The sequence below is a fragment of the Ranitomeya imitator genome, chromosome 1 (assembly GCF_032444005.1).
Source record: "Ranitomeya imitator isolate aRanImi1 chromosome 1, aRanImi1.pri, whole genome shotgun sequence".
NCBI lineage: Eukaryota > Metazoa > Chordata > Amphibia > Anura > Dendrobatidae > Ranitomeya > Ranitomeya imitator.
In genome coordinates, this window is record NC_091282.1 from 418,548,241 (window position 1) to 418,573,905 (window position 25,665).

Below are 25,665 nucleotides of genomic sequence, written 5' to 3' on the forward strand. Positions count from 1 at the left end.
CTTGAGAAGGTATTATGTTGACGTATACCAGCAATACATCAAATCAGGACATCAATAACTATTGTGGACTCTGATTTTTTAATGAGCACAATTTTTTCATTTTTATTATAATTAATTTAGTTAGGATCTATTTGCCATTCGGCAATTTGGTAATTATTGGATGTCAGACAAAGGGTCCAATGTGTTGACAAGCAGCACCACCAAGTCTTCCACACAGTCCAGTCTCAGGAGACAAGAGGCTGAGCCTCACAATCCTCAATCTGATCCTCCTTCCAATCCTCATCAAGAGCCCCAGGAGAAATATGACCCCAATGCTGGCCACTCTGAGGAATTGTTTACGTTTCCTTGTAATTATTCTGGTCTCTCATCGTGAATCATTAAAGAGGGTCATGAGGAGGTGGAGTCCAGTGATGCACAAACATTTGATCACCCAGGGCCAGAAGAAAGCCATGTTTGGAAAGGTCAATTCATGTCTGAAGAGATGATGCACGATGATGCATGATGCACAGTTGCCATCAGGTCAGCCTAAAATCGCAACTCAGAAGGAGGATCAAATTGGTCAGTTGGAATGTGGTCAATGATAAGGCCACTGATCCAACCTGGCATCGTTGCACGCATTGCGAGCACAGCAGTACAGGGAGAGATGGATCCATAGCACAAAAACAGGCAAGAAGAGGTAGTGGTTTGACCAGCGGGAGAACTCGGTTAACTGTTCCACAGAACCCTTCACTCGGCTAGATAACAGGCCAAGGGTGCGTTGTTCCCCTGTATGGCAGTTTTTTCTGAAAGTCTGTTGAGGGAGGATCTAAAGTGATCCTTCACGGTTGACTCAGTGATTTCCAAATTAATCTACAGGGCGTTGCCGGCAACTGAAAATGACCAGACGGAGACTCGTGCCTCTGTATGGGGGATCGAGCAGATCTCTGGGCCCCCGTTTATTGTGTATGAGTTTTCATAGTCATAGAAATTATACTTCAACCAATCAGCATAAGAACACGCTCACAGTTCTTAACCTATAAGAATACAGGAAAAACTTAACCCATGAGGATACAGGAAAAATGGAAACTACAGATATGGTCGTGTCTTTTTGGCATAAAAAAAGATATTAACAGATGCCTCAGTCTTGTATAGCGATACACCCACGAGTCTCTTATCTGGCTCACTCGAGTTAGAATACTCAAGGTCTTTATACCAATTATGAATCATAGACTAGCTGAATAACAAAATGTTATCTTCGTGAGAAACAGGACAGTTACTTCATGGCAGCTGTAACCTTCTACCTAAGTAAATAACAGAATTTATCTTTAACCAACAACAAAATGGAGTCAAAGCACAAAATGGAGAATGTTTCATAATTTGTTCCTTCACATTCCCCCCTAGATAAATTTTGTTAACTAATGTCCAGCATCAGAGGTACTATCCCAAGCTATAAGCTCGAGGGGTACTGGTCTTCACATGACTGGTGCCATGTTACCAGCCATGGCTGTTGCGGCGTACCCGTCCCCCCTGTATGCTAGAATTTACGAATAACAATTGTTGATGACGGTGGTGGGGATCTTTTGAAGATAGCCATGCGCTTGGCTTCAACATCTTCATCTGGTAACTTTGTGAAATCGGTGTAGAGAGCAGGGGTGGCAACGCTTTTGGTTTCATCATTAGTTGTCTTAGTGCAGAATTTCCTAATACATACAGAAATACACCAAAGAATAAGTTTTAGTATTACATACATGACAAGGATAAAGGCAGCCATGTGTAACAAACTTTGCTAAATTCCAGCTATCAAGCCCCCAAGTCCCTCAAACCAATTGGCTGGATTAAAAAGGAGAAGGTGTCTGCCCACCAACTGTCCCTATTACGGTCATTGTCTTTATATTAATCTCTGAGTCTTTTAATGTCCTCTAACTTTAACTTTAGAGTACTATTGGGATCTGTATAATGACAGAAAGCGGGTCCAATAACCTGGCACATACCGCCTTGTGCTGCTGTTAAGTCCAGTACTACAGTGTGTTGATTAGTGACCATGATAAGTTGGTTTTGGACAACAACAGTAGTATTAAGTATATCCAATATATCCCGAATTTGATCATCTAGATAGTCTGTAGCCCTAACCAATTTATCCCACCTTTGTGTAATCATAGGGTAAATGAAAATAGAACTGACAATTTTATTGGCTATACCCATCTGTACTACTAATCTTTCATGATATTGTACAAACTTATTATTCAAGGATATTGGAGAATTTAGACTGTCCCATACGGTTACCAATATTATTATATGGAAATACGAAAAACCAAAACATTATTTCCCCTTATTTGCTACTTGTCTGTTTGACCAGCTTGCAGTGCGATGCGTGGATCCATGCCGGTCTTCCTTCCAGCTTTACTGACATAGGAGTAATGAGGAGGACTTGGTAGGGACAGTCATACAAGGGTTCTAGTCCGTGTTTTCTGACATGGCTTTTCACGACCATAAAACCACCAGGCTTCAAATTGTGACAAGTGTCGGTTTCTGCTGAATCTGGAAGGGAAGAATAAACTAAAACATGGGTGTTAGCAACATTTTTACTAAGCTGAATAACATATTGAACAGCACGGTCAGTTTCTTCTGAGAACTACTGAGACTTGAAATTTGCAACTGGGGGCCTAGCACCAAACAATATTTCATTAGGGGACAGGCCATGTTTTGCAATAGGGGCAGTACGAATGTGTAAGAGCCCTGGCCATGGAGCCGTAGTCTCCTGCATCATTTTGGTCAATTGTTCCTTCAGTGTGCCGTTCAGCCTCTCAACTTTCCCACTAGATTGTGGAGAGTATGGAGGGCTGCAGTGGGTCTAAGCATTGTCAGAACCTCCTGATACACATGAGAAGAAAAGGCCGGGCCTTGGTCACTTTCGAGGACTTCTGGAACACCATATCTGCATATAACTTCCATCACCAATTTCTTTGCTGTGGTCTTTGCAGTCATGTTGGTAACTGGGAATGCTTCTGGCCAACTGGAGAACATGTCGACAACCACCAGACAATATTCATACCTTCCAGACTTAGGCAACGTGATGTGGTCCACCTGGAGCCTTTGGAAAGGATAGTCGGGCTTAGCAAGATGCTTTGGGGGTACACGTTGAAGTTGACTGGGATTGCAGGTCTGAGAGATATTACATTCACGGTTGAGTGCTGTCAGGACTGTAGAAATACCTGGAGTCCAGTAGAATTTTTGTACCAGGGCTAGGGCCTGGTTTTTTTCCTCGATGTGTGGGCCCATGTGCCCACGTGGCAGTAGCAGGGTACATCCGCTTAGGGAAACACACAAGTTGGTCCTTTTTCCAGAGACCATTGTCCATACGTGCTCCATCAGCTTTCCACTGCTTCACTTCTTCCTTTGGAGACATTCTCTGCATCGTCATTAAGCGGTCTCGCGGGGTCCGGCAGAAAACCTCAGTCTGGCATGGATCACTAGGTTCCTGTAGAGTCAGTGTTTCTTGTAACTGTTTACGCTGAGAGCGTGTGGTCACCATAGCTGGTATGGTCTGTTCAACGGGTAGGAGAGCAGCAGCTTTTGCTTGCATATCCGCAAAGGTGTTACCAACAGTCTGTGGACTGTTCCATAGTACCGTGCTCCTTAACTTTGATAATGGCCACCTGAGTAGGTAATTTGATTGAGTCCATGAGGGTTTTAACAGCTTCAGCATTCTTCACTGGAGTCCTGGCGGTGGTAATAAACCCTTGATTGGCCCATAGAGCTCTGAAATCATGAGCAATACCAAATGCATACTGTGAGTCCGTGTATATATCAGCCCGCCTGTCTTTGGCCAGAACACATGCAGTAGACAGAGCCTGAAGTTCTGCTTCTTGTGCTGACTGTGAGGGAGGGATGGAGTGCAGCTCCAGGCACTACAGTATCTTCCGTAGTAACAGCGTATCCGGTGTGGAATCTGCCAAAATCATCAGCATATCTTGAACCGTCTTTCAGGGCATTGTAGAGAGGTTGTATTATGCGGGATGCGTCCGGTATCCACTGACAACAATAAGTACATAGTCCAAGAAAACGCTGGAGTTCAGTCTCATCTTTTGGGAAAGGAAGGGAGCTGACGGCTATTTTTCTTTCTTCTGTGAGGTGTCTGGCACCCTGAAGGAGACAGTGACCCAAAAATATCACTTGACAAAGGCAGAACCGAAGTTTCGAGGCCGAAACCCGACAGTTCAGATCTGCCAGATACTTGAGAAGGCTAACAGTGGCAACAATGGCTTCCTGCTCTGTCTGTGCACACAACAAAAGATCAGCCGCACACTGAAGCAGCGTGACATAGGGGTGATTTAACTGCCAGGGTAAAAGACATTGGCCCATATTTTTTTGCAAACTGATTGGGACTGTTTTGGGCCCCTTGTGGCATAACTGTCCACATCAATTGTCGTCCCTGATAAGTGAATGCAAACAGAAACTGGCAATCAGGGAGTAATGGAATGCTGAAGAAGGCATTGGCGAGGTCGATGACTGAACCAAGCAGCGTCTTGAGGTATCTGGGACAAGAATATGTGGATTAGGCACCACTGGAGTTTCTAGAACAGTAGCTGCATTAACTGCCCGTAGATCTTGTACCAGCCGTTACACAGGGGGTTGGCCGGGTGGGGTCTTTTTCTTAACGAGAAACAAAGGCGTGTTACATGGGGAAACACAGGGTACCAGGGCACCATTATCGAGTAACGTTTGTATTTGCCCCTTGGGGCCCTGCTCCTGATCATATTTCAAAGGTTTCAAAGGGTACTGATGGACTTTGGGAAAAGGGGCACCAGATTTGAGAAACACTTTTACTGGTTTTACAGGCATTATTGGGGGTGGATCTGGGCCTATCAGGGCCATCATCACTGTGGAAAGGGCATGTAAGATACAGATCTCATTGTGTTCATCTGCATAGGGGTTATATAACGTAAATACCATTTGACCATCATCTTGGAATTATATTCTGGAGCGGAACTGTGATAATAAATCTGCCCCCAGTAAATTTACCGGACATGAGGGAGAGATTACGAACTGGGCCGTGACTTCAGGGAAAGGTCCCACAGGGATGGGTTTTGTGAGAGTATATTTATTGGGTCTGCCATCTACTCTAATTAAAACAAGCTCTTGATCTGAGAATTGACATGGCAGGGCTTGAGAGGGAGATTCCCAGACATAGGGTTAAAATGGGATATTGGAGTATGGGACTGGATTTGTGTAAGGGTGGGAGGAGGGCAGGAGCTGGAGTCTGGGCCACTGATAAGGAACGGAGCTGCGTCCATGCAGCTGTTGGGGGGGGGGCTGAGATTGGAGCAGAAATCGCTGCAGCTACTGATTTAACCCTTGATCTCACTGTTGATGCAGAGCGGGTTAAGTTCTTCTGAAAACTTTGTACTACTTTTTTTTTTTTCAATGCATCGTCCAGAATGGAAGTCTCAGTATCAGGTCTCATTGACATTATTGCCTCTTTCAATTCAGATTTAAGGCCGGACATCAAAGCTACTGCAAAAAGGTGTGAATGGGCTTTATTATACAGTGAAAACCCCAGATCTTTAAATACTACCATAAGACGCCCATAGAACTTCTCAGCAATCCAGGATATATTGGTGCTTTGGTGTTAAGGGGCACAGAGCTTACAGTCGGGAGAAGAGGCTTGATTTCCTGGGGAGGGACCATATTACCTAACAGGGAGCCCCCCTGTTTCAGATTATTATTTTTAATTATTTGTCTTTTTTTAACACATTACCCTCAATCACTTTCTCAGTTCCTTCTTGTACCACAAACATCCAGTTTTTGTCATAGTAATAGACAACTTTCCTTTTTCAACGTATCAAAAACAAATCCGAATTCACTTTCTCTGTTAATCCTTAATCAGCTATATATCAACCATTCAACTTGAAGCTGGTGAATCTTTTACCAATCTTTCAATTACACTGATAACCAAACAATCTCTTTCAAGTTTCCTTCTAAAACTAGGCGCCATTTTTTACTTTAACATAGTAACATAGTAACATAGTTAGTAAGGCCGAAAAAAGACATTTGTCCATCCAGTTCAGCCTAAATTCCATCATAATAAATCCCCAGATCTACGTCCTTCTACAGAACCTAATAATTGTATGATACAATATTGTTCTGCTCCAGGAAGACATCCAGGCCTCTCTTGAACCCCTCGACTGAGTTCGCCATCACCACCTCCTCAGGCAAGCAATTCCAGATTCTCACTGCCCTAACAGTAAAGAATCCTCTTCTATGTTGGTGGAAAAACCTTCTCTCCTCCAGACGCAAAGAATGCCCCCTTGTGCCCGTCACCTTCTTTGGTATAAACAGATCCTCAGCGAGATATTTGTATTGTCCCCTTATGTATTTATACATGGTTATTAGATCGCCCCTCAGTCGTCTTTTTTCTAGACTAAATAATCCTAATTTCGCTAATCTATCTGGGTATTGTAGTTCTCCCATCCCCTTTATTAATTTTGTTGCCCTCCTTTGTACTCTCTCTAGTTCCATTATATCCTTCCTGAGCACCGGTGCCCAAAACTGGACACAGTACTCCATGTGCGGTCTAACTAGGGATTTGTACAGAGGCAGTATAATGCTCTCATCATGTGTATCCAGACCTCTTTTAACTTACAATATTTCTTTCTAATTCAATACAATATTGTACTATTGCTTTAAATAAAGCACAGATCTCCCAGCACATACTACACAAGAATAGAAAATTCAGAGAGGACGCAGCATTGTGCCCCCTCCATACCAGAAACACAGAACAGATAAGAACATCACAGCATTCCTCAACACAGAAAGAAAGCAATAGCGCAGCTGTTTGACCCCTCCCATCTTGGAAATTTCACACAGAAACGGAATACAGCAGTTCTCAGACTTAATTAATTTCTACAAAACCTTCATCACACAATTCATATGCCAGAACACCTTAGAAAAACCAATGATTGAGAATATTTTCCCCATCTTTGGGCTAACAATATCAGATTCAACACACAAATTCAAAGTCTTCTCTTACTTCCATGGAAACATGATTCTCCTTTAGAGCTAAATATCCTTACTTTGTCGTGCATAGTACCAGAGCGGCCGTATATAGTCTATTCCACTAGGTTTACCTGTCCCCCACTGGGACAACCCAAAAACGCGGTACTCAGTGAAAGGAGGAGGGCATCTTAGACTTCCCTCCGAATACCTCTGGATATATATACTGTATACTTCTATATATACCTGAGTTACGTATCCTACCCAATCTTCGATCACCTCACCGCGCCTGATTCTAACAATGATCAGGAATTCAGGATATTTTGACTATAAAGAGAATTACAATTACTGGTCAATCCGGGGTGTCCGTCCCTTATGAGGTACGGTTCGAGCACTGGGCTCCCAACGGAACTACACCTCTATATGATTCCACCCAAAAATCACCCCACCATCGGGGACAAACCTCAGATCCTCTTTGCAGCAACAAACACAAGAAAACCACACCAAACGGTCAGTCTGGACAGTATAACTGCCAACTTACCGTGGTTGTTGTGGGGGATGATCAGTCCCAATTTTCCAGTGCCTGTGTCCGCTCCGAGGGTCCTTTGTCTGGTTGTCCTCCGGGGGGCAGAGGCGTTCCTGTTTGGGGCCCCACGTTGGGCGCCAAGCTGTTGAGGGAGGATCTAAAGTGATCCTTCACGGTTGACTCAGTGATTTCCAAATTAATCTACAGGGCGTTGCCGGCAACTGAAAATGACCAGACGGAGACTCGTGCCTCTGTATGGGGGATCGAGCAGATCTCTGGGCCCCCGTTTATTGTGTATGAGTTTTCATAGTCATAGAAATTATACTTCAACCAATCAGCATAAGAACACGCTCACAGTTCTTAACCTATAAGAATACAGGAAAAACTTAACCCATGAGGATACAGGAAAAATGGAAACTACAGATATGGTCGTGTCTTTTTGGCATAAAAAAAATATTAACAGATGCCTCAGTCTTGTATAGCGATACACCCACGAGTCTCTTATCTGGCTCACTCGAGTTAGAATACTCAAGGTCTTTATACCAATTATGAACCATAGACTAGCTGAATAACAAAATGTTATCTTCGTGAGAAACAGGACAGTTACTTCATGGCAGCTGTAACCTTCTACCTAAGTAAATAACAGAATTTATCTTTAACCAACAACAAAATGGAGTCAAAGCACAAAATGGAGAATCTTTCATAATTTGTTCCTTCACAAGTCCTTCAGACAAAACAACGGTAACTTGCAGCATTTGCCATACCAACCTGAGAAGAGGCAAGAACACTGCCAACCTGATCACCACCAACATGCACATGGCAGCCAAGCAACCCAGTAGGTGAGTGGAATGCCTGGGTACAAAAACTGTTTCTGAGTCTGAAACCACTGTCACTTCTGTGTTACGGCCTTCCCAATCTGCTGTCCAGGAAGCAGGTGCTGATGCCTCTTGCCCACAACCTGCGGTTGCACAGACACAACAGTCAGCAACCACGTCCAGTTCATTGTCCTAGTGCAGTGTTCAGTTGTCTCTGCCCGAGACGTTTCACAGGAAGCAGAAATATCCACCCACCCACAGGCACAAACACTGAACACCCACATTGCCAGTTTGCTAGCCCTAGAAATGTTGCTGTTTCGGCTTGTGGGAGCTGAGTCTTTCCGCGGCCTCTTGGCAGTGGCAGCCCCATGGTACTCGATTCCCATCTGCCACTCTTTTTCCCAGTGCACCGTCTCCGCATTACATAAGCATGTGTTACACAATATCAGTCGTGCTCTGGCCAGCACAGTTCAGGGAAGATCCAGGGATAAAAGACCAGACCGATCAGTGGCTCTCCCATGCTGAACCTCCACCTAGGCCAGGTCTGGTTGTGTGCAATAATGGGTGGCGGCTTTAATACTCGGCAAGCTGGTTCACATTCCATGCATGGTCCACGTGCTGAACTTGGTTGTACAGCGGTTTTTAAAAGCATAGCTTGACTTGCCAGACCTACTTGCCAAGGTACGCCGTATCAGTACCTATTTCTGAAAGTCATCTCAGTCTTTCGCCGGTCTGGCTGCGCTGCCGCAGCGCTTTAATTTTCCTCGTCACCGACTGATTTGTGAGCTGCCCACATGCTGGAATTTGACCTTTCATATGTTGGCAATGCTTAGAGAGCAGCAGAGGGCAATCTCTGAATTTCAGCATTTTAATGCCCGCCAGAGTAACACTCAGCCCCCACACATAACAACTGCTAAGTATGTATGGATCGCTGACATATGTAAGGTTCTTCAAAACTTTGAGTACTGCACCAAGATGGTGAGTGCTGATGATGCTATTATCAGCATAACCAATTCCGCTCCTCTATTAGGCTATGTGCACACGTTGCGGTTTTTACCGCGGAACCGCAGCGATTTTGATGCTGCGGGTCCGTAGCAGTTTCCATTGCGTTTACAGTAAACATGTAAACCAATGGGAAACCGCAAACCGCTGTGCACATGCTGCGGGAAAAACCATGCAGAAACGCAGCGGTTTACAACCCGCAGCATGTCACTTCTTTGTGCAGAATCGCAGCGATTCTGCACACATAGGAATGCATTGATCCTCTTACTTCCCGCATGGGGCTGTGCCCACCATGCGGGAAATAAGCGGATAATGTGCGGTTGCTACCCGGGGTGGAGGAGAGGAGACTCTCCTCCAGGCCCTGGGAACCATATTTGTGGTAAAAAAAAAGAATTAAAATAAAAAATTATGATATACTCAACTCTCAGTGCTGCACGCGGTGGTCAGGTCTCAGGTTTGCTATGCGAGCAGGACCTGCAGTGACGTCGTGGTCACTTGACCGTGACGTCAAAAAGGTCCTTCTCGCACAGCATCTTTGGAACCAGACCGCTGCCTGCAGCACCGAGGAGATCGGGACGTCAGAGGGTGAGTATAACCATTTTTTTTTATTTTTTAACATTACTATTGATGCTGCATATGCAGCATCAATAGTAAAACCAGTGCAGGAGTAAAACGTGCAACGGAAACCACAAGACAAAACGTGATAAATCTGCAGGAATAACCGCAGCGGTTTTGCCCTGCAGATTTATCAAATCCGCTGCGGGAGAACCCGCAGGGACCCGAACCTACATGTGCACATAGCCTTACAATGTTCGTTGCAGAATCTGAAAGAGGAAGCATTGAATGCTGAGCAGGTGGCAATTGAGCAAGATTTTACCGTGGCTGATACCACACAGCCCTGCCTCAGACAATATTCTCAGGCCACATTGGGTGAAGACGAGAAACAGGAGGATTAGGAGGAGGAACAGGAGTTTTTGGTCTGCGATACAGAGAAGACTCTCAGACCCAGCTTCATGCCTGTCCAGCATGGATAGTCTGAAACGGAAACTAAATAAGTAAAATGCAAGAGTGCATTTAATTAACACAGGGTTCTTAGTATTACTGTTTTTGATCAAAAATCGCATACAAGACAACCCACCATCGACAAGGTGCCCCTGATCGGAATGGTCTTATGGTGTCTAATATTAAAAACCTTACTATGTGTCAGAGTTGACCTCAGTGTTTGAAAAGGGCAGACAAGTGAACCGTGTCGGGACCTGTGGACACCAGCCTAGGGGAAGCTTTTAACCCCTTAGCGACCGCCGATACGCCTTTTAACGGCGGCCGCTAAGGGTACTTAAACCACAGCGCCGTTAATTAACGGCGCTGTGGAAAAAGTAAATAGCGCCCCCCAGAGTCGGATTTTCTCCGGGGTCTCGGCTGCCGGGGAGTAGCCGAGACCCCAGGGAACATGATTCGGGGGTTTTTTAACCGACCCCGCATTTGCGATCGCCGGTAATAACCGTTTACCGGCGATCGCAAAAAAAAAAAAGCGATCTCTTTTTAATTTCTCTGTCCTCTGATGTGATCGCACATCAGAGGACAGAGAAAAGGGGTCCCAGGTAGCCCCCCGATACTCACCTATCTCCCCCGGTGCTCCTCGTGGCTCCTGGTGGGCGCCGCCATCTTCAAAATGGCGGGCGCATGCGCAGTGCGCCGGCCGGCCGGCACCGGGAGAATCTTTGGGGTCTCGGCTGCCGGGGGTAGCCGAGACCCCAAAGAACATGATTGGGGTCGGTTTTACCGACCCCTGTTTTGTGATCGCCGGTAATTAACTGTTTACCGGCGACCGCAAAAAAAAAAAAATCAATGTGTAATTCTCTGTCCTCTGATGTGATCGCACATCAGAGGACAGAGAAATAGGGGGATTCGGGGACCCTATTATACTTACCGGTGTCCCTGGATCCTCCTGCTACTCCTCCTGGCTGCTGGGGAAAAGAAAATGACGGGCGCATGCGCAGTGCGCCCGCCATCTATCGCCATCTGCCGGCCGACAGGAGAAGAGCAGTTGGGGCTAAAATTAGGGTTAGAGTTAGGGTTAGGGCTAGGGTTAGGGCTAGGGTTAGGGCTAGGGTTAGGGCTAGGGTTAGGCTTAGGGCTAGAGTTAGGGTTAGGGCTAGGGTTAGGGCTAGGGTTAGGGTTAGGGCTAGAGTTAGGGTTAGGGCTAGGGTTAGGGTTGGGGCTAAATTTAGGGTTAGGGTTGGGGCTAAATTCAGGGTTAGGGTTCTTTCACACTTACGTCGGTACGGGGCCGTCTCAATGCGTCGGCCCGACATACTGACGCACATTGTGAAAAAGTATGCACAACGTGGGCAGCGGATGTAGTTTTTCAACGCATCCGCTGCCCAAACTATGTCCTGGGGAGGAGGGGGCGGAGTTACAGCCACGCATGCGCGGTCAGAAAGGGCGGACGCGACGTACAAAAAACGTTACATTGAACGTTTTTTGTGCCGACGGTCCGCCAAAACACAATTGATCCAGTGCACGACGGACGCGACGTGTGGCCCTCCATCACGATCCGTTGGCAATACAAGTCTATGGGCAAAAAAACCCATCCTGCGGGCACATTTGGAGGATCAGTTTTTTGTCCAAAATGACGGATTGCGACGGATGCCAAACGACGCAAGTGTGAAAGTAGCCTTAGGGCTAGGGTTAGGGTTGGGGCTAAAGTTAGGGCTAGGGTTGGGGCTAAAGTTAAGGTTAGATTTGGGGTTAGGGTTTGGATTAGAGTTGGTATTAGGGTTAGGGTTGGCATTAGGGTTACGCTTGGGATTAGGGTTAGGTTCGGGATTAGGGTTAAGGTTAGGGTTGTGATTAGGGGTGTATTGGGATTAGGGTTAGGTTTGAGGTTAGGGTTGAGATTAGGATTAGGGGTGTGTTGGATTTAGGGTTTTGATTAGGGTTATGTTAGGGTTGACATTAGGGTTGTTTTGGGGTAAGGGTTGTGATTATCGTTAGGGTTAGTGATTAGGATTATGGATCGGGTTGGGATTAGGGTTAGGGGTGTGTTGGGGTTAGGGTTGGAGCTAGAATTGGGGGGTTTCCACTGTTTAGGTACATCAGGGGGTCTCCAAACACGACAGCCAATTTTGCGCTCAAAAAGTCAAATGGTGATCCCTCCCTTCTGAGCTCTGCCGTGCGCCCAAACAGTGGGTTACCCCCACATATGGGGCATCAGCGTACTCGGGATAAATTGGACAACAACTTTTGGCGTCCAATTTCTCCTGTTACCCTTGTGAAAATAAAAACTTGGGGGCTACAAAATCTTTTTTGTGGAAAAAAACTTTTCACGACCCTGCATTCTAAACTTCTGTGAAGTTACTACTGTTTAGGTACATCAGGGGCTCTGCAAACGCAACATAACACCCACAGACCATTCTATCTAAGTCTGCATTCCAAAACAGCGCTCCTTCCCTTCCGAGCTCTGCCGTGCGCCCAAACAGTGGTTTACCCCCATATATGGGGTACCAGCATACTCGGGATAAATTGGACAACAACTTTTGGGGTCCAATTTCTCCTGTTACCCTTGTGAAAATAAAAACTTGGGGGCTACAAAATCTTTTTTGTGGAAAAAAAATATTATTTTATTTTAACGACTCTGCATTCTAAACTTCTGTGAAGCACTTGGGCATTCAAAGTTCTCACCACACATCTAGATAAGTTCCTTGGGGGGTCTAGTTTCCAAAATGTGTCAATTGTGGGGGGTTTCCACTGTTTAGGCACATCAGGGGCTCTCCAAACGCGACATGGCGTCCGATTTCAATTCTAGACAATTCTACATTGAAAAAGTAAAACGGCACTCCTTCTCTTCCAAGCTCTGCGGTGCGCCCAAACAGTGGTTTACGCCCACATATTGGGTATCGACGTACTCAGGAGAAATTGCACTACAACTTTTGTGGTCTAATTTCTCCTGTTACCCTTGTGAAAATAAAAATTTGGGGGCAAAAAGATCATTTTTGTAGAAAAAATGCGATTTTTTATTTTCACGGCTCAACGTTATAAACTTCTGTGAAGCACATGGGGCTTCAAAGTGCTCACCACACATCTAGATAAGTTCCTTAAGGGGTCTAGTTTCCAAAATGGGGTCACTTGTGGGGGGTTTCCACTGTTTAGGCACATCAGGGGCTCTCCAAACGCGACATGGCGTCCAATCTCAATTCCTGCCAATTCTACATTGAAAAAGTAAAACGGCGCTCCTTCACTTCCAAGCTCTGCGGTGCGCCCAAACAGTGGTTTACCCTCACATATGGGGTATCGATGCATTCAGGAGAAATCGCACAACAACTTTTGTGGTCTAATTTCTTCTGTTACCCTTGTTGTAAAAATAAGAATTTGTGGGCGAAAAGATCATTTTTGTGTAAACAAATGCGATTTTTTTATTTTCACGGCTCTACGTTATAAACTTCTGTGAAGCTCTTTCAATTCTGCATTGAAAAAGTCACACGGCGCTCCTTCACTTCCAAGTTCTGCGGTGCGCCCAAACAGTGGTTTACCCCCACATATGGGGTATTGGCGTATTCAGGAGAAATTGCATAACAAAATTTATGGTTACATTTCTGTTTTTACACTTGTGAAAATAAAAAAATGGTTCTGAATTAAAATGTTTGCAAAAAAAAGTTAAATGTTCATTTTTTCCTTCCACATTGTTTCAGTTCCTGTGAAGCACGTAAAGAGTTAATAAACTTCTTGAATGTGGTTTTGAGAACCTTGAGGGGTGCAGTTTTTAGAATGGTGTCGTTCTTCTTTATTTTCTATCATATAGACCCCTCAAAATGACTTCAAATGTGATGTGGTCCCTAAAAAAAAAGGTGTTGTAAAAATGAGAAATTGCTGGTCAACTTTTAACCCTTATAACTCCCTAACAAAAAAAAATGTTGTTTCCAAAATTGTGCTGATGTAAAGTAGACATGTGTGAAATGTTATTTATTAACTATTTTTCGTGACATATCTCTCTGATTTAAGGGCATAAAAATACAAAGTTTGAAAATTGCAAAATTAAAAATTTTTTCGCCATATTTCCGTTTTTTTCATAAATAATCGCAAGTAATATCGAAGAAATGTTACCACTAACATGAAGTACAATATGTCACGAAAAAACAATCTCAGAATCAGCGGGATCCGTTGAAGCGTTCCAGAGTTATAACCTCATAAAGTGACAGTGGTCAGAATTGCAAAAATTGGCTCGGTCATTAAGTACCAAATTGGCTCTATCACTAAGGGGTTAAATGTAATTTCCAGCTCAAGGGAGGGAGGCCACACCCCGGCTTCCACAGAATGCAAAACTACAAAGAAAAAACACAAAAATTGAGCTTGGTTTAAGTTGGTATACGTGCGGCACATAAACGCCGTCGACAAGTTGACCCACCCTGATCGGGACAGTACTACGCTGGATGTTTTGGGTTGTCATTATGATTAAAAGGAGAAAAAACAATAGTCTGACAATAAATGGCTTCACCCAACCACTAACTATGAGTGGAGAAAAAGTTTTGGTGTTATCATTCATATTCTCTGAAAAAACGCCAAGAAAGCAAAAATTCTGCAGGGGTGTGTAAACTTTTGAGCACAACTGTGCAGTATATCACTCATCATAGTCTGAATTGTTCATAATATTTTGAATTAACAGGCAATTTTTTTTATTATGTCCTCAGGAAGCATTCTATTTAACGCTTTATTTGCTGACCATGAAAAGGTATCAGAGCAACAAGAAGAAATTGTGTGCGTTCTGGAGGAGAGGTTTCCAGATCTACCACCACGACAGGATATTATAAGTAGTCTGCAAGAAGCAAAACTTCATACTCAAGGTGAGGTCTTTTACTAATAATATTTTATGCCTCAATACATGCTGAATACCAGTTCCATTTGCCTTTTCACTTCTCTCTTATGTTGTCATTGCAAATCCTATGAACCTATTTCATATCAATGTTCTCTTTTTATGTATTTGATTGCTCATCTAATTTCATTACAGTTATATAATGCTAATGCCAATATGTTGCTTAATTGCAACTCTTTAAAGGAGTTTTCCCACAAGCAAAGTACATTTTAATCAATAGGTCTTGCAATAAAAAAATTTCATAGTTAGTTGTGTTAAAAAATAATCCTGTGCTGAGATAGTCTTATAAGTATGCTCCTACTATGTACTGTGTAATGTTTGTGTCTGACCATACAGGGACATGGTCTGATCATACCACAGCTCCTGGGCGGGGCGGGGGGAGCAAAATAATATACAGACATTACAGCATGGGATCACAACTGTATTGTTCTGTGAGACAAAATATGTTTTTAAACAGGCAGGGAAATGTCTCACAGAAAACAGCAGCTGCCATCCCATGCTGTCCTGTCTGTATACTCTCTTTTATCTCCCTCCCCCCCCTCCCCCGCCCAGAAGCTGTGGTATGATCAGACCATGTTCCTGCACGGTCAGACACAGCCATTACACAGTACACAGCAGGGGCACATTTATAAGATTATCTCAGCACAGGAACATTTTTTTAACACACACCCAATTGTGGAACTCTATTCTAAGATCTATAAATTAATATGTACTTTGTTCCATGGGAATACCAAATTAAATTGCTGGTATGGTGGTTTCAGATGACTCTTCAGAATGTGTTCATATGAGTAATAACACTACTGTGTGACCGACCATTATAAGGCTTATTTGTGTTCTGCATTTTTCACAAGTTCTCCACCTCTATAGGTAATGGGCCCATTTCATTATTTGTGTTTTCTTTAAGTATCCTTTTGTTTTGTGGCATTCGCTGATGTTTTTTGTACCAAATTGTATGCACACAGTTCATAAATTTTGTGCAAGGTCAAATTTGGTATTTATTTCTATTACTTCTGAATCAAACAATTCCTGCGACTTTTTAGCACATAAAGTCTCAAGTTTCTCAAAATATCGCAATAAATGCTGACATTCATAAAATCAGTTTAGGAGTGATAAAAATAAAGAAATTCAGTTCATTAATTGTATGTTTTTCTTTATTCTGTCTAACAAAAATCCTAAAAATGTTGAAAAAAATGTACATAGTCCAAAATATTATCAATGAAAACTTCAAGTCATCCCACGAAAAAAAAAAACAAGCATCCATACTATGGTGATATATAATTTTTTGTAACAGTGTTTAGTATGTAAAAATAGTAAATTGTAAAATTAGTATATAACCCTAGACCACTAAAAATCGTTCTGACCAGAAAAATAAAATTGTCTCATCAATTTCACTTTATGGTGAGCTGAGTAAAACAGCTTAAGGAAAATAATCAAAGACCATTCCTGAATTTCTATTTATTTTTCCATTCTGTCTCCCAAAAATTGGAACAAAAAGTGATTTCCTGCAAAAAACAAGTCCCAACTCAGATATGTGCTTTGTCAAATAGAGATCTTCCGTGTTACAAAGTGTGGTGAAACGCTACCTGAGTGGGTTGGGGAACACTCGCTTGGCACGGGATTTAAGCACTCAGGCACGGTTTCTCCACGTAAACAGTCTTATTCGGTTTATTAGACATCATAAACCATAACACAAACAGTTCATTACATAGATCAACGGAACACTAAACCACCGACACTTTGTTCCAATTGCAGATACGTCTCTGCCCATAACCTCTTGTTATCTGGAGTTACCTTACAGGAGCTCCGGCTCCACACACTGACTCCCGTCAATGCTGGTTCCCAGGGAAAAGCTGCCTCACTGGGATCACCGTTCTTGTGACCAGGGCACCTCGGATAGTCCAGACCCGCAGTAGGAACTGTAGCTTCCTCAACACAGAAGCCGTCACAGGCTCTGTAGATGCAGCCTCTCCATGCGCTTTCAGGAAGTCCAGTCACAGGCACTTCCAACACACAGGCCATCAGTTCATGGTCTCACCAGGTGCTTGCAGGACTCCAGTCCATGCCAGGACAATCCAACACCCTGACCATTCCAGGACTCACACTCTCACCAGGTGCTTGCAGGATTCCAGTCCATCCCAGGACAATCCAACACCCTGAGCATTCAGGCCCACAGCCTTTCTAAGTGCTTCCAGGACGTCTCCACTCCCAGGAGACTCCAACACAGACCACCAGGTCTATGGTCTCTCAGGTGCTTCCAGGAAGACTCCACTCACAGGAGCTTCCAACAACAACCGTCCAGGACCTTACACATGGACCAAACAGATCCATACACTCTGACCATGTGACCAGACCTCAGTCACATTATATGGTTGTAACCACTCCCCTAGATCGGAGTATGTGTGGTTAGCCAGTCCTGCCCAGCTCACCAGCTACCCCTATAAGCCCGCCCTTATAAGTAAACACAACAAACTCTTGTGGAACTATAGGTCCCAGCATAACCATATAATTTTGGGCTTACAGCGCAGAGCACCTCTGCGACACATACCGGCCATTTACAATCCTGCCGGACTTTGTCTCATCACCATAATTATGCCTCCAAGCGCATCCCGAAGCACACACACAGCGCCCCCTGGCTGCAACGTGGGTCACCGCACCACAAAAGACACTGCAAAAGAGCTCCCGATAAGCCAATCCAGTATAATAAACGTTCCAAAAGCTTATAGTGAACCCGAACCACAGTTTTAAATAGATATGTATTGCATTACTACAAAGGGTAGTACCCACTTAAAGGGCTTTTCCAAGATCTGTAGGGCCCTTACATCCATTGATCAACTGAAATCTGCTTGGATATTAACAAAAAAACTAATACTTCATGGCTGTACTTTCCAGACGACGTCCGATCTTCATCGCGCGCCAAATCTTCCGCTGTATCCAGATCCCAGAAGTAACAATGATGTCACAACTTTTTCTATTTCAAGTGTTTATTTATATTAACCCCTTCCCGACCTTTGACGCCACGTAGGCGTCATGAAAGTCGGTGCCAATCCGACCCATGACGCCTATGCGGCGTCATGGAAAGATCGCGTCCCTGCAGATCGGGTGAAAGGGTTAACTCCCATTTCACCCGATCTGCAGGGACAGGGGGAGTGGTAGTTTAGCCCAGGGGGGGTGGCTTCACCCCCTCGTGGCTACGATCGCTCTGATTGGCTGTTGAAAGTGAAACTGCCAATCAGAGCGATTTGTAATATTTCACCCATTATAACGGGTGAAATATTACAATCCAGCCATGGCCGATGCTGAAATATCATCGGCCATGGCTGGAAATACTAGTGTTCCCCCACCCCACCCCTCCGATCGCCCCCCCACCCCCCCGATCTGGCCGGTACACTGCTCCGGCTCCCCTCCGCCCTGTGCTCCGCTCCCCCCCGTGCTCGTGTCCGCTCCCCCCGTGCTCCAATCACCCCCCCGTGCTCCAATCACCCCCCCTGCACTCCGATCCACCCCCCCCCGTGCTCCGTTCCACCCCCCCGTGCTCCATTCCAGCCCCCCCGTGCTCCGTTCCACGCCCCCCGCGCTCCGTTCCACCCCTCCCGCGCTCCGATTCCCCCCCCCGTGCTCCGATCCCCCCCCCCGTGCTCCGATCCCCCCCCCCGTGGTCCCCCCCCACCCTATCATACTTACCGATCCAGCCGTGGTCCCGTCCGTCTTCTCCCGGGCGCCGCCATCTTCCAAAATGGCGGGCGCATGTGCAGTGCGCCCGCCGAATCTGCCGGCCGGCAGATTCGTTCCAAAGTGCATTTTGATCACTGAGATATAATCTATCTCAGTGATCAAAATAAAAAAAATAATAAATGACCCCCCCCCTTTGTCACCCCCATAGGTAGGGACAATAAAAAAATAAAGAAATTTTTTTTTTTCCACTAATGTTAGAATAGGGTTAGGGTTAGGGGTAGGGTTAGGGTTAGGGGTAGGGTTAGGGGTAGGGTTAGGGGTAGGGGTAGGGGTAGGGGTAGGGGTAGGGTTAGGGGTAGGGTTAGGGTTAGGGCTAGGGTTAGGGGTAGGGTTAGGGGTAGGGTTAGGGTTAGGAATGTGCACACGTATTCTGGTCCTCTGCGGATTTTTCCGCTGCGGATTTGATAAATCCGCAGTGCTAAACCGCTGCGGATTTATGGTGGATTTACCGCGTTTTTTTCTGCGCATTTCACTGCGGTTTTACAATTGCGATTTTCTATTGGAGCAGTTGTAAAACCGCTGCGGAATCCGCACAAAGAAGTGACATGCTGCGGAATGTAAACCGCTGCGTTTCCGTGCAGTTTTTCCGCAGCATGTGTACAGCGATTTTTGTTTCCCATAGGTTTACATTGAACTGTACACTCATGGGAAACTGCTGCGGATCCGCAGCGTTTTCCGCAGCGTGTGCACATACCTTTAGAATTAGGCTATGTGCACACGGTGCGGATTTGGCTGCGGATTCGCAGCAGTGTTCCATCAGGTTTACAGTACCATGTAAACATATGAAAAACCAAATCCGCTGTGCCCGTGATGCGGAAAATACCGCGCGGGAACGCTGCGTTGTATTTTCCGCAGCATGTGAATTCTTTGTGCGGATTCCGCAGCGTTTTACACCTGTTCCTCAATAGGAATCCGCAGGTGAAATCCGCACAAAAAACACTGGAAATCCGCGGAAAATCCGCAGGTAAAACACAGTGCCTTTTACCCGCAGATTTTTCAAAAATGGTGCGGAAATATCTCACACGAATCCGCAACGTGGGCACATAGCCTTAGGGTTAGGGTTGGAATTAGTGTTGTGGTTAGGGGTGTGTTGGGGTTAGGGTTGTGATTAGGGTTATGGCTACAGTTGGGATTAGGGTTAGGGGTGTGTTGGGGTTAGTGTTGGAGGTAGAATTGAGGGGTTACCACTGTTTAGGCACATCAGGGGTCTCCAAACGCAACATGGCGCCACCATTGATTCCAGCCAATCTCGTATTCAAAAAGTCAAATGGTGCTCCCTCACTTCCGAGCCCTGACGTGTGCCCAAACAGTGGTTTACCCCCACATATGGGGTACCAGCATACTCAGGACAAACTGCGCAACAATTACTGGGGTCCAATTTCTCCTGTTACCCTTGTGAATCTAAAAAAATGCTTGCTAAAACATAATTTTTGAGGAAAGAAAAATGATTTTTTATTTTCACGGATCTGTGTTGTAAACGTCTGTGAAGCACTTGGGGGTTCAAAGTGCTCACCACATATCTAGATAAGTTCCTTGGGGGGTCTAGTTTCTAAAATGGGGTCACTTGTGGGGGGTTTCTACTGTTTAGGCACACCAGGGGCTCTGCAAACGCAACGTGACACCCGCAGACCATTCCATCAAAGTCTGCATTTCAAAAGTCACTACTTCCCTTCTGAGCCCCGACGTGTGCCCAAACAGTGGTTTACCCCCACATATGGGGTATCAGCGTACTCAGGAGAAACTGGACAACAACTTTTGGGGTCCAATTTCTCCTGTAACCCTTGGGAAAATAAAAAATTCTGGGCTAAATAATTATTTTTGAGGAAAGAAAACGTATTTATTATTTTCACGGCTCTGCATTATAAACTTCTATGAAGCACTTGGGGGTTCAAAGTGCTCACCACACATCTAGATAAGTTCCTTTCAGGGTCTAGTTTCCAAAATGGGGTCACTTGTGGGGGGTTTCTACTGTTTAGGCACATCAGGGGCTCTGCAAACGCAACGTGACGCCCGCAGAGCATTCCATCAAAGTCTGCATTTCAAAACGTCACTACTTCAATTCCAAGCCCCGGCATGTGCCCAAACAGTAGTTTACCCCCACATATGGGGTATCACCGTACTCAGGAGAAACTGGACAACAAATATTGGGGTCAAATTTCTCCTGTTACCCTTGGGAAAAATAAAAAACTCTGGGCTAAATAATTATTTTTGAGGAAAGAAAACGTATTTATTATTTTCACGGCTCTGCATTATAAACTTCTATGAAGCACTTGGGGGTTCAAAGTGCTCACCACACATCTAGATAAGTTCCTTTGGGGGTCTAGTTTCCAAAATGGGGTCACTTGTGGGGGGTTTCTACTGTTAAGCCACATCAGGGGCTCTGCAAACGCAACGTGACGCCCACAGAGCATTCCATCAAAGTCTGCATTTCAAAACGTCACTACTTCACTTCCGAGCCCCGGCATGTGCCCAAACAGTGATTTACCCCCACATATGGGGTATCAGCGTACTCAGGAGAAACTGGACAACAACTTTTGGGGTCAAATTTCTCCTGTTACCCTTGGGAAAATAAAAAATTGCAGGCTAAAAGATCATTTTTGAGAAAATAATTTTTTTTTTTTTTTTCATGGCTCTGCGTTATAAACTTCTGTGAAGCACTTGGGGGTTCAAAGTCCTCACCACACATCTAGATTAGTTCCTTTGGGGGTCTAGTTTCTAAAATGGTGTCATTTCTGGGGGATCTCCAATGTTTAGGCACACAGGGGCTCTCCAAACGTGACATGGTGTCCGCTAATGATTGGAGCTAATTTTCCATTTAAAAAGCCAAATGGCGTGCCATCCCTTCCGAGCCCTGCCGTGCGCCCAAACAGTGGTTTACCCCCACATATGGGGTATCAGCGTACTCAGGACAAACTGGACAACAATATTTGGGGTCCAATTTCTCCTATTATCCTTGGCAAAATAGGAAATTCCAGGCTAAAAAATCATTTTTGAGGAAAGAAAAATTATTTTTTATTTTCATGGCTCTGCGTTATAAACTTCTGTGAAGCACCTGGGGGTTTAAAGTGCTCAATATGCATCTAGATAAGTTCCTTGGGGGGTCTAGTTTCCAAAATGGGGTCACTTGTGCGGGAGCTCCAATGTTTAGGCACACAGGGGCTCTCCAAACGCGACATGGTGTCCGCTAACAATTGGAGCTAATTTTCCATTCAAAAAGTCAAATGGCGCGCCTTCTCTTCCGAGCCCTGCCGAGTGCCCAAACAGTGGTTTACCCCCACATATGAGGTATCGGCGTACTCGGGAGAAATTGCCCAACAAATTTTATGATCCATTTTATCCTACTGCCCATGTGAAAATGAAAAAATTGAGGCGAAAAGAATTTTTTTGTGAAAAAAAAGTACTTTTTCATTTTTACAGATCAATTTGTGAAGCACCTGAGGGTTTAAAGTGCTCACTAGGCATCTAAATTAGTTCCTTGGGGGGTCTAGTTTCCAAAATGGGGTCACTTGTGGGGGAGCGCCAATGTTTAGGCACACAGGAGCTATCCAAACGCGACATGGTGTCCGCTAACGATGGAAATAATTTTTCATTCAAAAAGTCAAATGGCGCTCCTTCCCTTCCGAGCCTTACCATGTGCCCAAACAGTGGTTTACCTCCACATGTGAGGTATTGGTGTACTCAGGAGAAATTGCCCAACACATTTTAGGATCCATTTTATCCTGTTGCCCATGTGAAAATGAAAAAATTGAGGCTAAAAGAATTTTTTTGTGAAAAAAAAGTACTTTTTCATTTTTACGGATCAATTTGTGAAGCACCTGGGGGTTCAAAGTGCTCACTATGCATCTAGATAAGTTCCTTGGGGCGTCTAGTTTCCAAAATGGGGTCACTTGTGGGGGAGCTCCAATTTTTAGGCACACGGGGGCTCTCCAAACGTGACATGGTGTCCGCTAAAGAGTGGAGCCAATTTTTGATTCAAAAAGTCAAATGGCGCTCCTTCCCTTCCAAGCCCTGCCGTGCGCCAAAACAGTGGTTTACCCCCACATATGAGGTATCAGCGTACTCAGGACAAATTGGACAACAACTTTCGTGGTTCAGTTTCTCCTTTTACCATTGGGAAAATAAAAAAATTGTTGCTAAAAGATAATTTTTGTGACTAAAAAGTTAAATGTTCATTTTTTCCTTCCATGTTGCTTCTGCTGCTGTGAAGCACCTGAAGGGTTAATAAACTTCTTGAATGTGGTTTTGAGTACCTTGAGGGGTGCAGTTTTTAGAATGGTGTCACTTTTGGGTATTTTCAGCCATATAGACCCCTCAAACTGACTTCAAATGTGAGGTGGTCCCTAAAAAAAATGGTTTTGTAAATTTCGTTGTAAAAATGACAAATCGCTGGTCGAATTTTAACCCTTATAACTTCCTAACAAAAAAAAATTTTGTTTCCAAAATTGTGCTGATGTAAAGTAAACATGTGGGAAATGTTATTTATTAACTATTTTGTGTCACATATCTCTCTGGTTTAACAGAATAAAAATTCAAAATGTGAAAATTGCGAAATTTTCAAAATTTTCGCCAAATTTCCGTGTTTATCACAAATAAATGCAGAATTTATTGACCTAAATTTACCACTAACATGAAGCCCAATATGTCACGAAAAAACAATCTCAGAACCGCTAGGATCCGTTGAAGCGTTCCTGAGTTATTACCTCATAAAGGGACACTGGTCAGAATTGCAAAAAACGGCAAGGTCTTTAAGGTCAAAATAGGCTGGGTCTTGAAGGGGTTAATGTTGATGATTACGGCTTACAGTCAAGGAAAACCCAAATGTCATTATCTCAGTAAATTAGAGTACTTGTTAACACCAGCTTGAATAATGAGTTTAAAATCCGAAATGTTGGCCTACTGAAATGTATGTTCAGTAAATGTACTCCATACTTAGTCGAGGCTCCTTTTGCATCAAGTACTGCATTAATGCTGCGTGGCATGGAGGCTATCAGCCTGTGGCACTCCTGTGGTGCCATGGAAGCCCAGTTTGCTTTGAGAGAAGCCTTCAGGTCGTCTCCATTGTTGGGTCTGGTGTCTCTCATCTTCCTTTTGACAATTTACCATAGATTCTCTATGGGGTTAAGGTCAGATGAGTTTGCTGGCCAATCAAGCACAGTGATGCTGTTCTTTTTAATTCAGATATTAGTACATTTGGCAGTGTGGACAGATGCCAAGTCATATTTGAGAATGAAAATTCCATCTTCAAAAAGACCTCAAGCAGCTTGGATTGTGTGCCTCTCCACTTTTCCTCCAGACTCTGGGACCTTGATTTCCAAATGAAATGCAAAATTTGCTTTCATCTGAATACAATACCTTGGACCACTGAGCAACAGTCCAGTTCTTTTTCTCCTTGGCCCAGGTAAGATGCTACTGGCGTTATCTATTGGTCATGAGTGGCTTGACACAAGGACTGCAACACTTGTAGCCCATGTTCTGCATACGTTTGTGTGTGGTGGTTCTTGAAGCAATGGCTCCAGCGGCAGTCCACTCCTTGTGAATCTCCCTCAAATTTTTGAAAGGCCTTTTCTTAACAATCCTTTCAAGGCTGCGGTTATCCTGGTTGCTAGTGCGCCTTTTTCTGTCACAGTTTTTCCGTCCACTCAACTTTCTATTAATATGCTTGGATGCAGAACTCTGTAAACAGCCAGCTTCTTTAGCAATTACCTTTTGTTGCTTACCCTCCTTGTGTAGTGTGTCAATGACTGCCTTCTGGACATCTGTCTAGTCAGCGGTATTCCCCACGATTGTGGAGCCTACTGAAACAGACTTAGGGACCTTTTGAAATGCTTCCGAAGTCTTTGCAGGTGTTTTTGTTATTTATTCTAATTTACTGAGATAATGACTTTTGGGTTTTCATTGGCTGTAAGTAATTATCATAAACATAAGCAGAAATAAACACTTGAAATAGATCACTCTGTTTGTAATGACTCTATATAATATATGAGTTTCACTTTTTGTATTGAAGAACTGAAAGAAATTAACTTTTTGATGATATTCTAATTTAGTGAGAAGCACTTGTGGGTAATGAACAAACCTTGGAGGACTCACATCAAGGTTGTGACACACTGTCACAAAATATTATCTTTTTAGGGATATTCAGCCACTGCTGTTATCCAGCTTTTACGGACAATTATTCTAAGACATAATAGGACATTGCCTTATGGCAACTTGAAACTCCCCTGATGAATCCCCAGGACTGGAGAAGAAACGTGTAGGGAGGCATATTTATCTTCATTTCTTTCTCAGGGGTAGTCCATAGCAGGGCTCACTTGGGGCCTGTCCTTGTTAGGACAGGAGCAATACTGGGGCACAACAGGGGTCAAGGGAACTGACCCCACCTCTTAATTTTTCTTCCTACTTTATCCTGCTGTATGGACCCCTGGTGGATTCCTTCAGATGACTGCGGGTATCCGTCCATATATGTTTGGTGAGATCAAGCCATTTTTATTCTGAGCACTGTTTGAGCACGAGCACTTTATTTTTGTAGACGTGATATGTTTGTCCATTTTCTAATATCCTTTTTAAATATTGTTATTAAAGGTTATATTTTATACCTTAACTATTGGGAAACTCTCTAAGCTGTTTGGTAATAAACAAACCTCCAAAATATATCTAGTTTGTAACCCATGAACTGACTAAATTTTCAATAGTGCTATACCATTTATGAATGTAGACCAGTTAAACAAACAGAAGACTTATCCACGTCTTCC

General features: G+C 44.2%; 1 protein-coding gene across 6 annotated transcripts in view; it reads left to right on the forward strand.

Annotated features, from left to right (window-relative positions):
* Nucleotides 1–25,665, forward strand: part of PRUNE2 (prune homolog 2 with BCH domain) — a 458,932-nt gene that overhangs the window by 15,817 nt on the left and 417,450 nt on the right. For all 6 annotated transcript variants that reach the window (XM_069763045.1, XM_069763070.1, XM_069763062.1 and 3 more), the window contains exon 2: nt 15,003–15,155. The gene's annotated coding sequence lies outside the window, so the exon portion shown is untranslated. The remainder of the gene's footprint in view (nt 1–15,002; nt 15,156–25,665) is intronic.